The 16285-nt window shown below is 42.3% G+C and overlaps 1 pseudogene; it reads right to left on the bottom strand.

Annotated features, from left to right (window-relative positions):
• Window positions 1-13014: 13014 nt before the first annotated feature.
• LOC137216249 (small nucleolar RNA SNORA18) lies at window positions 13015-13138 on the bottom strand (annotated as a pseudogene).
• Window positions 13139-16285: the final 3147 nt, after the last annotated feature.

Genomic DNA, 16285 nt, shown 5'->3' with positions numbered 1-16285 from the left:
GTGACTCATCAAACTTACTTTTTATCCACTAGTGTTAGCATCTGTTAATGATTCTTTTGAAATCAATTATTACTATGATGGTTACCAAACGGTGGTTATCTAATTCCATAACAGTGCTGCTTTAATCAGAAATAAGTTATTATGTAATAGTTTTTTATCTTTTCATAGTTTAATTATTTTCTTAATGGATTTGTATGCTCTCATTTTTTCCCCACTGCTAGTTTCCCCACTGCTATCTAAGGGATCCGTAAAAATTGCCTAGGTCATTTGGTAAAAAGCTACTGATTTTATAGATCATTTCCTTCTTATAATAAGTAATTGTTTGCATTAGCCATATTATTTTAATATTTTAAAAAGTATAGATGCTGTCTGTTTTAAGAGAGCAACTTTTTTATATGTAAAGCGATATCTTAGCCCTACTCACTATCTTGGGGTTAGGTTCCTTCACTAAAGCTTAAATTTACCGGGCATGGGTTGATTTTTTTTGCCAAGACTCTGATATTAGCAGCAGGGCGCACGAGCTGTCGATAGAATTTTTTTTTTTTTTGTCACAAGTGGCATTCATCTTAATTTCTTTCTTTTTCTTAACTATATGACACTGTGTGGTAAATATTACATGATATAGCAAAGAGTTTCCTATAACTTTTATATTATGACTCAGTTAAGGACACTTTAAAACCAACACTACTGGGCAAAGAAGTTTTTAAAATTATATATCATTGGGTAGTCTTTGCAATGGCATTTAAAAAATTTACTAACCTGACTGGCTAAATAAACTAGACTCTGCTCCTATACTAGAAATTTTTCTCTCTATATATGTATTTCTATATATACATATAGTATGAGGATATGAAGGGTGAACATAATATTTACCAATCTACAAACACTACCTCTAAGTTTATACACACTTTATCTCTGGATATTAAAATGTCATAATTGCTAAAGTTTAATGACCCTGTTAAGAGGAATGGAGTAGGTCTTCATCTTTTAAAAATATATATAAAGTAGTGATAGTACCAAGAAAATTTAAAAATTACTTTGTGATAAAATGGGAAAAACTCTAGCATGGAACTCTAGATGCTGCCAAAAGAGCATTTGTTGGTGGTTTGCTGATAATCATGTATAACTTCCACTCTATTATCAACACCATCATCAAATCATGCCTGTAGGAAGGCTCAATGAATACTTTTGGATGTATAACTTGTTGTTACCATAGATGTGTCCTTCATATTTGTTCATTGGGTAAATTGTTTAAATTAGTAGCACCTTAATATATTCAGTCCATGATTCTTGAAAATTCAAATTTAACTTACTTATTTTTGTTGTTGTTTCTTTTACTTTGGGTTGGCAAAAGTTGAGGAAATAAGTTGATTGAAAGGATGTTAGCACTCACTTTTATCCAAGATGAGCCTTGTTGGTGACACTGCAGTGAAGTAATACACTTTGTATCGATAGCAAGGGAGACAAAGGTATCATAATTTTGTGAGGCTAGAGACCACGTACACCTTTTCTCTCTCTTCCTTTATAGCTTTATAATAACTTTATAATTTTCTCTGCCCAATCCCACCTCACCTCCTCATCCCCTCCATTCCCATCCCTTTTCTCATCCCCTAACCCTTCTTGACCTACTTCTCTTATAGCTTAACTTGAACTAGTTTTTATGTTCAGAGATGGGTGTTTATAATACATAGTGTTCACAGATTAAGTATATTTATGGAGCCGAAGTGGAAGCTTTATTCTAACCATCAAGAACTTTTCGAATTGCACAAAAAACTCTCAAATTTATGGGAATACAAGGATTCAAAATATACTATTTTTAAAATTATATTTTAGAAATTTTAAACACTCTTAGTCTTAAAGTATACTGTTGGCAGTGAAATAAACATATATATATATTAATTAATTAATTAACTGTTATTCTTCAGCCAATGCAATTTTTAACAAGACTGCAGCCGACAGATTAATAAGACGTCTCTAATTCTGATGAAATGATTCGTTATACAGCTTGTCTCTATTTTCATATAATTTAAAGATCAATGAAGCAACAGAAAAATAATGGTGACGAGAGAGCTCTATAGCCTCACGACTGTGTTCTGATCCTATTTTTTTGCTGTAAGACTAACTAGCTTATGATTGTTGCAGTTTGCTGCAGTCAGTACAAACAATCAGATCATTTTTACAGTGTTTCTTACACTAGAGTCAATTTTTTTTCCTGGAGTGATTTCTTTTTCCTGCTAGCTCTCCAATCTATTCTCTCGCCAGAATCTAAACTGCTCAGGCACCTTTTTGTCCAAACGGATCCATGCTCAGCAACAGTAGATGCCTGTCTGAATAGCAGGGAACATCCTAAGGGTGGAAGTGAATCCCAATGAGAAGAACACTGAATTCAGAGCCAGAGGCCAGAGTGCTTCCGAGTACGGTAGGCTGATAAATGACAAAGTCCTTTCCAGTCTCTCCTTACCCTTCACGCAGGTGACAACTTAGTGCTTCCTTGTCTCGGTGGAATTTTCCTGTAGCGGGTAAAGGAGGTGTATGGGTACATCAGTTCCCTTTTGATGTGTAACCAGCCAATCACCCCAAAATGCAGTAGCTTGAAACAACCATGATTGACAATTTCTCATGACTGATTGTGTCGTTGGTTCTTCTCTCCACAAGGAGTTGGCTGGACTCACTAGTATAACTGTGTTGAGTTGCGTTTGTCCGAGAAGGTCTCTCTCAAGTGTCTGGGGCTTCGGTGCCAGCCATCGGCGGAGGCATCTCATTCTCTCCCCACTTGCTGCCCAATTCCACGCGGTCCCTCTTTCTATCAGGACGTCCTGGACTTTTTACCCAGAAGCTCAAGGATCTAAGAGAGCAAACGTCAAAGCTTCCGGGCCTATTAAGGGCTAGTCCCCAAACCAGCAGAGTGGCTACTTCTGCTGAAGTTATTGGGCAGGTCAAATTCTACTGGACAAGGCCAGCCTGCTTCAAGGGGAGGGGAAATTCCACCTCTTGATAGAATTAGTGTCATGCGCACACAGGGAGGGGAGGAATTGTTGGCAACTCATTTTTGAGACTATCTATAAGAAAGGTACGTTATTTTTTAATGCTGCCCAGATTAATTTCTCCCATTTTTTTCAGTAGTCATATCCATTTTCCCTCAGGAAATTATTCTTCCTACTCTCAATCCACGTGCTTTGGGTGAAGTCCCATCCCCAGCTCAAGTATAACGTATGGGACTTGGGTTTAGGTCATTCAGTGCATCGTATTACATTAACCACCGAGGTCAGGAGTGAATTGTGATCTCATCAAAGTCAAGTGAGTGCAATAAAGTTTGTTTCCCTGGTCATTGTGGGATAGAGAGCCTCATTCCCTTCCCTAGTGGTCTTGAAGCTAAAATGGTGATGGTAACAAGAGATAACAGAAAAATCATCAGAGAACAGATTCAAGCCAGAAGTAGAGCCCTAAGCTGGAGAGGGGAAAAACAGACCCTGATGACATAATTGAGTCCTGGATCTAGCTTGCTGAGGCCAGAACCCCACCTTGGTTTTCTCAGTGTTGTAATGCAATACATTTCTCTCTGTGTATAACGCCCGTGAGTTCACTGGATGGGAAGAGTTCCAACTCATAAAAGTAGAAAGTTAAAATTGTCTGCAATTCCGTTCCCTTCTTGGGCTCTGTAGCCCAAAGTTTAAATGCCTTGAAGAGAAGGGAGTGAGGAGAAAGAATTCCTCTGTTAGAAATATGAAGAAAGAAGGAAGGGTTTTTCCAATATTAAAAACGAGGTTTTGTCAACTTGAGCTTGGGAGTGGGTGGAGGAGACATCAGTTAGGATCTGACATTGCCATGCACCCTCAGGGGGTGGCCAGGCCTCAGAAGGGTTGACAGGGTAGTGCACATTGTGAGGCAGGACCCTAGGCTCCAGTGCACTCACTTTTCCAGAGAAACCCCAGCGAAGCGTGGCACGGATGCTGCAGAGCCGGCTGGCTTGAAGGACTCACGGAGAATGGGACCGTGACAGCTTGAGAGCAGGCTCTGAAAATAGCACACTGAGCCCCAGGGGTTCTGCAATATCCTCGCGAGGAGAGACCTTGGGACCCTCAAGGTCGAGTGGCCTGCCGTCCTGAGGGAGTTCAGCTTCAAGTTGATGTCAAAATCACTTTTAGAACATAAAACAATGACTTTGTGTACATTGGAATTTGTAGACTGGGATTTATGCCTGTTAAGCACTAATAAAATACATGAATTAAAGCAAATTGTTTAACATTTCTGGGCAGGAGTGTTCTCCCATACACCAGCTGGAAGATGAGGGATCATGAAATCAAAATATCTTGTACGCCTATGATAACCGGAGATTATGTGTGTGTAAAATTTCAGTGAAAATATTGAGCACCTACTGTGTGTCAAGCACTATGCCGGATGCTGGGGACACAGTGCTGAGAAGAATAAGCCTGGTTCCTGCCCTCCCAGAGCCTGTAGTTTAATAGAGACGCAGACAATTAGAGATGGAACCACAGTGCAGTCGGTGTGATGGGAGGACGGGCTATGTTTGGGGCATTTAGACGGTGGTTGTGCCTGTCCAAGTCTGCAGGTCATGGAGAGCCACTGAATCCAAGTTGGAAAATAAAGACAGCAGATCTTTACAGAGCAAAGTGGGAAAGGAGGTTGGTTGGGGGCAAGAGTTGTTATAAGCCGAAGGAACAACATGTTCAAAGGTCAGAGTGGAGAGAAAGCATGGCAAATTACAGGATCCTGAACGGTGATGCACAGGTTGAACATAAAGATTGATGTGGTGAATGACAGCCATGAGAGGTAAGGCTGGAGGGCTGAGCGGACGGCAGCCATGGCACCAAGTCCCTTCTATGCTGCTTAAAATGTTTGTCTTGGGCTTCCCTGGTGGCGCAGTGGTTGAGAGTCCGCCTGCCGATGCAGGGGACACGGGTTCGTGCCCCGGTCCAGGAACATCCCACATGCCGCAGAGAGGCTGGGCCCGTGAGCCATGGCCGCTCAGCTTGCGCGTCCGGAGCCTGTGCTCCGCAGCGGGAGAGGCCACAACAGTGAGAGGCCCGCGTACAGCAAGAAAAAAAAAAAACAATGTTGTCTTAATTTACCAATTTATCCCTACCCTCACCTGCCGTTTCCCCCCTGGTAACCATAAGTTTGTTTTCTACATCTGTGACTCTCTTTCTGTTTTGTAAATTGCTTCATTGGGATTGACATATACACACTACTATGCATAAAATCGATAATAAGAGCTACAGTATAGCACAGGGAACTCTGCTCAGTACTCTGCAATGAGCTATATGGGAATAGAATCTAAAAAAGAGGGCATATATGTATATGTATAACTGACTCACTTTGCTGTACAGCAGAAACAAACACAACATTGTAAATCAACTCTACTCCAATAAAAATTAACTACAAAATGTTTGTCTTGGGGCTTCCCTGGTGGTGCAGAAGTTAAGAATCTGCCTGCCAATGCAGGGGACACGGGTTCGAGCCCTGGTCTGGGAAGATCCCACATGCTGCGGAGCAACTAAGCCCGTGTGCCACAACTACTGAGCCAGCAAGCCACAACTACTGAGCCCGCACGCCTAGAGCCCATGCTCCGCAACAAGAGAAGCCACCGCTCACTGCAACTAGAGGAAGCCCACATGCAGCAACGAGGACCCAACGCAGCCAAAAATAAATAAATTAAATAAATAAATTAATTTTTTTTAAATGTTTGTCTTATTTTGATGTTTAGGTGAAGAATTTTAAACCAGGAAATTACATAACCAGATTCACATTCTTAGGATGATCAATTGGGCTGCTGAGGAGAGGATAAAATGGTGGGGGGAATTGTATGCTGTAAATCGAATGGTTTCTGGCAGGCCACTCCTGCTCTGAAATGCTGTTGTCACTTCCAGGCTGTCATTTCCGACTCTGGCCCAGATGTTCCCCGTCCAATTTACAGAATCAAAATCTACTAGCGCTCTTTGGTGGTCTCAGGACAGCTCATTTCTTTCCCTATTCAGCTTTGCCCATCGTATTTGGCTCTTGTCCTCAGAGCTCTGCTAGCAATGCCACTAACTAGTCTCACACAGACGGATAAGTCACTGCAGGATCTGAGCCTCACTCTGCTGTTGGGGAACTCCTCTGACTCTGCCCCAAAATATAGCAGCATCATTATAAATTAATAGTAATAATCCACTGAATTCAGAGTTGTTGGAAGAGCTGCATATGTGATGTTTATGCAAAGGACCTAGCGCATAGCAGGCACTACAATACATGACTATTATTTATAGCTGATCTGATCTTTCGAGCAATTCCATCCTCCTTGCCCTGATTACCTAGAGTAAATATATGAAAGGAATCAGGATAAATTTATACCATATTTAGGTCTATCAGCACAAGAGATAGTATCATACCTCAAATGTTGCAGCAAAAACATAATACCTGGCATCTCCAAAGACGCAAAGGAATAAAGAAATTTGAAAGTGATTATCTTCATTAAAGAAATATATGAGGTGTGACTGAAGTGATGTGGCTTAAATGGGACTGTGAAGGCTATAGCTCCACAGCCACACAAACAATGAACCTCCTTATTTTGCAGTTGACAGCAGGAGTACTAGATAGATAAGGGATGTCTGGTACTTCTACATTAAGTGTAGATCTCATCTGAATTGCATTTTCACTATTGTGTTTCTGATGTCCTGAAATAATTTATTATGCTACAAATATGCTCATTTTTTTTCTGGGAATTCTGGACAATTTTTGTATTTATGAAACAGAAGTAGAGATGTAGAGTCATGGATGTAGAAAACAAACTTAAGGTTACCAGGGGATGGGGGGGGGAGGGATAAACTGGGAGATTGGAAGTGATGTATACACCCTACTATGTATAAAATAGATAACTAATAAGAACCTGTCATAGAGCACAGAGAGCTGTACTCAATCCTCCGTAACGACCTCTATGGGCAAAGAATCTAAAAACTACAACAACTACGACAAAGTATGAGTTTGGAAGAGAAATATAGATTGGTTCATACTGGAAAAGAACTATCAAATCATTTTTATCCTTACTATATCTAAAGTAAATTGAACAACATTTAAAACTGCTTTAGTGGTGGAAAAAAATGATGTCTCATTTGCTTCTGGTAGTCGGACCACATTTCACAATAGACTGAAGGTGAAGTTTCTTAACTTTCCCCCCTATCCTTTGGGGCATGTAGAATGGCATACCCTTCAATGAGCTTACTTTACATGCAGAATCTACATTTCCTCCTACATAAATTATTCTAACTTCTGCCTGTCACACTTTACTTTTATTATCTAAAGGGCATCTGCGATCTCTTAAACATTTTTATGTGACTTTGAAAAATGGTGTTGGTTGTGCTTATTTACATAATATAGCACACATGTGATAATTTACAGTGTACCACATCACCTAACACTTTTGGATAAAATTACAGATCATGGTCATACTTCCTGATTTTTCATTTAGATCAATGTCAAACACTCTTAAAAATATTAAAAAAAAATTTTTTTCTGCAAGTCTGGGAAGAAAGACACTAAATTTGAAAAGTTTTTTTTTTAATTTTGAGGACAATCAAAATATACTAATGTTATCCATAAATATTTATTGGTCTTTGGCAACATTTTTTCTAAATTATTATCAATGAGCCATAGTGTACGTCTTCCCAACATGGCTAGTTTTAAAGAGGAACTGTCTCTTATTCCATTTTGTCCTGATGGGGCTATCAAACCCAAAATTTTATGTTCAGCGTTCCCTCTGTCTCTCAAGTGGTAGCTCAGGGCTGGTACATGAGCCATGCAGACTGATGGTAGTGTGTCAACCTCTTGACAAAAGCGAGCAGCCCACAGGTGGTCACAAGACCTCCAGCAGAGCCAATCAGACTCCTCCATAGACTGTGGTACAGTGTCCGGAGTGAGAAAGGTCCTTTGCTGTAGGGCTTCTATGCTGGGAAAAGGTAATCACAGAAGGTTAGTGCCATCTTCCATGTCACATGTAGAAAACAGAGACACCTTCTGAGGGATTTTACATCTGAGAGGCACAAAGTGCCTACCCAGGGAGGAGGAGAAGTGTAATTGGTATTGAAATGTGTTAAGACAACGTTACAAGAATGAATTGTTCTGTAGAGAGAAAGGAAAGGGTGGAGATATTCCCGAAGCAACATCCACGTGAAGTTCTAAGCTCATAGGCACCCATCACAAAAGATGCCCCTTATTTGTGATCCGTAGAGGAAGGGCCTCCGACGACAGTGAAAGGCAAGCCCAGGGACAGTCAGCTGTGAGTGTTGAGTAGGGTCACTGGCCAGAGCCACCAGACGTCAGGGCGTCACTCAGTTCAGTCTTCTGACCTATGACCCCTTTCAAGGTGTGGTGGAGTTGGGCCCCCCTGGTTTGAGAATAGAGAGCTGTTGATAGGAGTACACTGTGGGCAGCCTGGAGTGTCTGGAGGACGCTGTGGAGACTTCGTAGAACCTGCTAGGGAGGTGTGTTCACAGCCTGCAGGTCTGCCTGGAGGAGACGCGCTGATCAGAGCCATCGCACCTCTCGTAGGTGTTATTTAGTTCTGCTTGTCCGCAGGCTAAGCATGGATAGCTTCTTCCCTGGCTGTGCCCCCTGAGCTCCTGCACTGGTTAGGCAGCAGCTGGGAGGAGGGTAAGGTAGCTGAGGATTTAACACGAGAGTGACCATCGCCCAAATGTCTTCAAGAGTGAGCTAAGCCTGACATCTCCCAATAGATGGAGGGGGGCGGGGAGATAAAGACATCTGTAATGAAGCATAAAGTATTTTCCCTGATCCACTGAAATGTGAGGTGAGAGAAAAGAGCATTGGATGGAATTAGGAGACTCCTAACCCCTTCTCTGTCAACGATCGATGCTTTGAAGGACACATTAAAATTATAATAATCATTTGAGTCTCAGGGTCTTGATACATCACATTCTAATTTCCCTGTAATGATTAACTTCAATTGAGTAAACTCAAATGACCACTCAGCACTCAGAGGTTTGCTGTTATCACTCTCTTAGGTGACGTCTCATACTCGTCTCCTTTCTTCATGCCTTACACAGCCCTTCCTTTTATAATTCGTAAAAGAGGAACTCATTTAATACTTAGCTGAAAAACAACAACCAAATGGAACAAAAAATGCTACGAGGGGCTTCCCTCGTGGCGCAGTGGTTGAGAGTCCGCCTGCCGATGCAGGGGACACGGGTTTGTGCCCCGGTCTGGGAAGATCCCACATGCCGCGGAGCGGCTGGGCCCGTGAGCCGTGGCCGCTGAGCCTGCGCGTCCGGAGCCTGTGCTCCGCAACGGGAGAGGCCACAACAGTGAGAGGCCAGCGTACAGCAAAAAAAAAAAAAAAAAAAAAATGCTACGAGCGGGAAACTGTTCCTCTGACAAAGCCCACTGCAACATCCTTGTCTGTAGCTGTCCGCCCCCTCCTCCCCTCTGTGGACGGGCATCCTGCCCCTGTTTACCTTCCCTCTCGCAGCTGCGATTTCTCCTGCCCCCTGATTTAGTCACAGAAGCATATAAGCACGCTCTGGAATCCACCTTCCTCTCATCATGCCTTTCTATTCCCAACATCCTTGCCCTGTTTCTCTTCTTCCTCTCAGAGCAAATTTTCTAACAAGATGCAACGTTTTCACTTTCCCTTTTCTTTCACTCTTCAGCGCAATCTGTTTGCTTCCATTCCCACCACTCTTCAGATATTACCCTTATCAAGGTCACTAGGAATCTTCAATTTGCCAGATTTAAAGAATACTTCTTCGAGCCTTCCCTGACTTGTCCCTGTATCACCCCTTCTTTGGAACAATCTCTTCCCGCCCCTTCTCTCACTGTTTCCAATCACATCAGCCACTTCTCTACTTCACTGATTCCTACTCTTCTGCAGTACATCCAAGGATAATCCTCATGTTCCTTCCTGGAATCTCTCTTTTACCCTCCCCCCTAAGTAAGTCCTTCTATTTCTGTGGCTTTTAATAACATCTCTGTGCTGTGAAGACATACAAGTCCATCTGCAGCTCAGTTCAGTCCTCAGTTGTCCAACTGGCAACTTGACATTTCTACTGGGATGTTTTATAGGCATCTCAACACTTAACATGTACAAATGAGGTCTGTCCAGGACCTCTATTTCCTCCCTACAACTCCTTCATTTTAATAAATGGAGCCTGAACGGGAAACCCAGGAGGCATTCTTGACCCCTTTCCCTTCTTCAACTCACATCAATCAAACATCCCATCATGTCAGTTTTATGTCCAAATTGTCTGTCCAGTTTTCTCCATCTCTCCCATTGCTTCAATTCCAATCAACATCATCTCTCAACTGGCCTGGTTTTTCTGTTCTTTTCTCTTCCATTCCCCTTTTCACAATGCAAACAAAATAATCCTTTAAAAGTAGGAATCAGCTCAAGTCACTCTACTACTTAATATACATTAACATTTTCCCATTGTAGTGAACCTGATTTGCAGACTCTCTACAATGGCTTATAATGTCTAATGTGGTAGGACTCCTTGCTGTCTCTCTAACCCTACATCACCTCTCCATCACTCCTCACCAGCCATACTGGCCCACGTCAGCTTCTGGAACAAGGTAAACTCTTTTCCTCATAAAGTAAATCTGAAGTGGGACCTGAAATCTACATTTCTAACAAACTACCAGGTGATATGAATGCTACTCTTTCAGTTGCAAGGGCCTAGATTGACAACCAAAGCTTCAATTCACTTTTCTATTTATCCTATAGATGATATCTATTGGCCATCCACTTAGTGTAAAAACTACAGGGAGGAACGTAGGTAATGAAAAGAGAATAAGGCACTCTACCCAGAGAGGAGTGATGCTCTGATTGAAGGATAAGGTAAGTAAGCTAGTCACTCCAGGGAAAACGGGATCCATTTAAAAGGATGTGGAAGAACAATTGATTAGGAGATGGTGGATTATAAGAGGACAAAAGATGCGAAAGTTCTGTCTCAAAAAATAGGTATTTCCACAGGTGAAGGAGAAGTAAATGACAGAAGTAAAGGTTCTTCGGACATAAATTATGGAAGATGCTAATTACAATAATAGCGTTAATAAAACTAATAGTAGGGGCTTCCCTGGTGGCACAGTGGTTAAGAATCTGCCTGCCAATGCAGGGGACATGGGTTTGAGCCCTGGTCTGGGAAGATCTCACATGTCTCGGAGCAACTAAGCCTGTGCACCACAACTACTGAGACTGCGCTCTAGAGTCTGCACTCTAGAGCCCACGAGCCACAACTACTGAGCCCGCGTGCCACAACTACTGAAGGCCGCGCGCCCAGAGCCTATGCTCCACAGCAAGAGAAGCCACCGCAATGAGAAGCCCGTGCACAGCAATGAAGTGTAGCCCCTGCTCGCCGCAACTAGAGAAAGCCCGCCCACAGCAGTGAAGACACAACACAGCCAAAAATAAAAATAAATAAAATAAATAAATTAAAACAAAACAAAACAAAAAACTAATAGTAGCAATAAAACTAAAATTCATTGAGCCTTTACAATATGCCAGGTGATTTCAAAACGTATCTATTTATTATTTATGTACATAATGTATTTAAATATAGGTTTATGTATTATATATTTATATTTCAAGCCATATATATTAATTATATATAGTATAATAAATATATATTAAAATTATAAATGTATTATTTATTATATATAATATAAATTATTTATTATATAAGTTCATTTAATCTTCAAAATAACCTAGAAGTTGGTGCTATAACTATGCTGTTTTCCGGGGGCAGAAGTGGAGGAGAGAAGTTAAGCCACTTGCCCACGTTTACCTGTTTAGTCAGTGGCAGAGACAGGATATGAACGCAGGTGGTTTGTAGCAGTTGGTGATTACAAAACTCAGACTCTAGACTCCAAACCATTGCATCAGATTCCTTCTAACATCCTAAGCCTACCAAACTAGAATATATACTTCAAGTCGACCCAATGTTATTTATGCATGTGATGGTTTTAGAAGCTCTGCTCCAAACTAAGTGAATTCTGAGAGCTCTTGTAATTCTGAGGTTTTATTATAAAGCTTCTGAGGAGTATTTAGTGGCAGCAGTGGGTGCTTGCTCAAACTATAAGCATTTAATGGTGAGAGGATATTAACTAGAAAACTCCCTTTTTTCCCTAAAAATGGGTGGTGATGGGGCAAGTGCAGTTAGAAAATATCTCTCGTGGGTTAAACATGTGAACAATACATGAAATAAAATAAGGACTAAAATGTATACTGAAGGGTCACCTAGCATAGTTTTTTTTTTTTTCACATATCTGAAGTGTTTGTCTTTAATTCCATATAAATTTCTTACAGATTATACCATCAGTTAGCTGAAGTGAAAAAGCAAAAGGAAGAGAAAGCAAAGCAAGATGCAGATGCCCAAAACAGAGCAAGGGCAAAAGAATTTCGTAAGGTGAACAGCCAGCCTCACAATTTTTCATGTCTAAGGCACATCAGAACTATAACTGATAAATTGAGGGAACTCCACAGAAAACACTAGAGAAACTTCGAGCCAAAAATATATGCTGACTTTCCACACAAAGTGTAAAGGTTTTTTTTTTTTTAAATTATGTGTAACATAGACAAAATTATTTAAGTCAATTTTTAAGGAATTTCATGTTCTGATTCTTTCCAAGACCAATCACCTTAGTTCCTCCAAACTCATAATCTTCAAGATAAAATAGCGCTCTCTGAAAGAACTTGTCATGTGAATCAACCCACAATTCTTTTAGTTGGGCTTCTTCGATCTCCAGTGGAATATGGACACACTTCAGAATGCCCCACCTGGAATCTTTGGGATCCAATTTCCTCAAGTGATTTACTTTAGGACCATATTTAGGGTCAGGGGATGGATCTGCCTGGTTCTGAATTTGACAGCCTCTAAAAATGTATTAGGTTCAAATCATATTCACTCCTAAGCCATCACACCCTAGAACAGTAGAGATGATCGGGATATGCCAATACCTAAGATAAAAGAAGTTTGACTGTTAGGTTTTTCATAGTTTACTTGGCCGCTCTGTCGTGTAGTTCTTTCCCACAGATCTAACAGGTAATTCTATGAGTAAAGGAAACCACACAGTTACTCTATGAGGCGTTTCCAACGAAGGTTTTTTAAAAGATACACCAATGAGCCTAACTCAAGAGAGATGCTAACATGATTATAAACGTCAATTGCATAGAGGACAGTGCAAGAAACATGCCACATTCTTTAAAAGTGTGTGAATACAAACCAAGGCCATAGAATATATAGGGCACTGAGGCCTGATACTTTCCACACCCTTAAGTCTATGGGCTCTAAATATGAATCTGGTGTGTTTACAAAATAAGTATGGATACAGACCAAACATTAAAGAGCTGAGAACGGAAGTAATAACGAGAACAAACAGAAGAGAGGAATCACGTCACCATCCGGGGTTTCTGGTGACCTGGGGGATCTGACCAAAGTTAGCTATTTTGCTCTTTGACTTCCTCGTCTATTTTGCTTGTTATCCCCTCACCCCGTTTTTTTCTTCTTCTTCTTTTTTTTTTTTTTGCGATACGCAGGCCTCTCACCGCCGCGGCCCCTCCCGTTGCGGAGCACAGGCTACGGACGCGCAGGCCCAGCGGCCATGGCCCACGGACCTAGCCGCTTGGTGGCATGTGGGATCCTCCCAGACCAGGGCATGAACCCGTGTCCCCTGCATCGGCAGGCGGACTCTCAACCACTGCACCACCAGGGAAGCCCATCTTCTCACTATTTTTAATGCCTTACTCTTTTTTCTTTTTTAAAATTTTTTCTTTTCTCATTTTATATTTTTTTGCATTTTTGTATTTATTCTTTTTTTATCTTTTCCTTTTTATTTTCTTTTTCTTAATTCTTTTACTCTTTTAATTTTTCTCGTTTTAAAATTCTTTGTGCCTTTTTTCAGTTTTCTTTTTATTCTTTTACTTTTCTCACATTGTTCGTTTTTCTTTTTCTCAGTTTTCTTTTTCCTTTATTCATATTTTCTTACTTTTACTTTTTAATTTAGTTTGTAGGGTTTTTTTTTGTTTACTATTATTTTTGTCTGTTATTGTGGATTGATCCCTTTATAATGACCAGTTAATTGGGTGAACTGTATTAGTCAGGGCTCAACAGAGAATAAAACCAATAGGATATATATGTATTTTATATATACATATATATAATATGTATATATGTATTTTATATATATAATGTATACATATTATATATGCTATGTATCGTATATATTTTATTATAGGTTATATAATGATGTATTGCTATTATATAATAATGTAATTGTTATTTATAATTTTATATTATAGTATGGATTTATTATAGATTATATGCATATATGTATAATAAGGAACTAGCTCACAGGATTACGGAGGCTGAGAAGTCCCATCCCACCATCTGCCATCTGTGAGCGAGAGCCCCAGGAAAGCCAGTGGTGGGATTCAGTCCAGTCTGAGCAAAGTCCTGTGAACTAGAGGAGCTGATGGTATAAATCCCAGTCTCAGGACAGAAGAAGACGTGATGAGCTGTCCCAGCTCAACAATGAGACAGGAAGAAGGCAGAAAACATTCCTCCACCCTCCCCTTTCTGTTGCCTTCGCAGACCCTCAGTGGAGGGGAGGCTGCCCACCCACACTGGGGCAGCGGAGCTGCTTTGCTGAGTCCGCTGGTTCAAATGCTCACCTTCTCCAGAACTGCTCTCACAGACACACCCAGAAATAATGTGTAATCTGGGTCCCCTGGGCCAGTCGAGTTGACACACAAAATCAGCCATCATGTGGACTTTGGGTCCGGCCTTACTTTGAGGGGTCAGATTTTCACCCTTTTAAACTGACCTTTTAGAAAATAGAGCAGTGAGCCCCACGCACTGCGGGGCCTCTCGGCCACCTCGGGTTCGACCCAGAAAGGCAGCCACCATCTCCTCAAGCCTGTTGGCGATGGTGGGTGCACATCCTGCCTGGGAACGCGGTGGCCGTGCAGATCAGTAACCTGGTTCAGCAGAGCTGCACCAAGCTCCGGGGACGGTCACACAAAGTCCAAAGCACGAAGGCCTTGAAGCCCTTGCCGTGCAGTGAACCAGTGGAGGAGACTTGTCCCATTCCCTCGTGGCCCATGGCAGCAAGAAAGAGAGAGAGAGAGAGAGGCCTGAGGCAACCTCCACCAGATCTTGTCTGCTGTACCGTCCTGTCCTCAGGGGTGGCTCGTCCTCAGGGACTGTCGTGGCCTGATTGTCTGTGTCCCGCCGAATCCATATGTTGATGCATTTGGATCCCCAACAGATCCCCCATGGATATCCTAACGTGGCGGTATTTGGAGGGGGGCCGTTGGGAGGTGATTGGGGTCAGAGGAGGTGATAAGGGTGCGGCCCCATGATTACAGGAAGAGGAAGTGAAACCAGAGCTTTCTCTCGCCACCATGTGAGGACACAGAGAGAGGCAGCCATCTGCCAGCCAGGAGGAGAGTCTCTCCAGGAACCAGATCCACTGTACGTTGACCTTGGACCTCACAGCTTCCAGAACTGTGAGAAAGAAATATCTGTAGTTGAAGCCACCCAGGCCGTGGTATGTTGTTACAGGAGCTCAAACTGAGTGAGAGATCCAAAGCAGAAAACCTGTTTTTGGAGGCTGATGGTGCAGGTTTTGGCCCCAGCAATGAATTCCCCCAGGGCAGCAAGCTGGGCACCTTCTGTGGCACTGCCCCACATGCTGCCCGGAACTCTTCCAGGGCGAAAAGTTACCACAGCCCTGCAGTGCATGTGTATGGCCTGGGAGCCATCCTCTACAGGCCGGTCAGCGGGTCCCTGCCTTTTGATGGACAGACGACAGGAGATGTAGAAGCAGGTACTGTGTAGAGCAGACAGTATCCCACGTGTCCACGGAGTGTGAGACCCGCTCATGAGATGCCTTACCCTCACCCCCAGCAAGAGAGGCACTTTAGCAGAAACCACGAGCAACCATGGATGAACGTGGGCCTTGAGGACAGTCAGGCCTTGCGCCGAGCCACTTCCTGACCGCAAGGATCCCTGAGAGATGGAGTAATGGTGTCCGTGGGTTAGACACGGGAAGAGGTCCAGGACTCCTTAATGGAGCAGAAGTAAGACAAAGTCATGACCACCTGTCTGCTCCTGGGCTACATGAGATCCAAGCAGGGGGGCTACGCCATCACTCTGAAGCCCCCAACTTCAGCTGGTCCCACCAACACCTGCACTTCTTCCCCATCCTGCAAGGTACAGCGCAGGGTTTCTGCCAACCCAAAGCAGCGGAGTTTCAGCCAACGTGTCATTCTCACCTT

The sequence above is a fragment of the Pseudorca crassidens genome, chromosome 21, assembly GCF_039906515.1.
Source record: "Pseudorca crassidens isolate mPseCra1 chromosome 21, mPseCra1.hap1, whole genome shotgun sequence".
In the NCBI taxonomy this organism is placed as follows: domain Eukaryota; kingdom Metazoa; phylum Chordata; class Mammalia; order Artiodactyla; family Delphinidae; genus Pseudorca; species Pseudorca crassidens.
The sequence above is the reverse complement of the archived record's forward strand: the minus strand, read 5'-3'. Positions and strand labels throughout refer to the sequence as shown.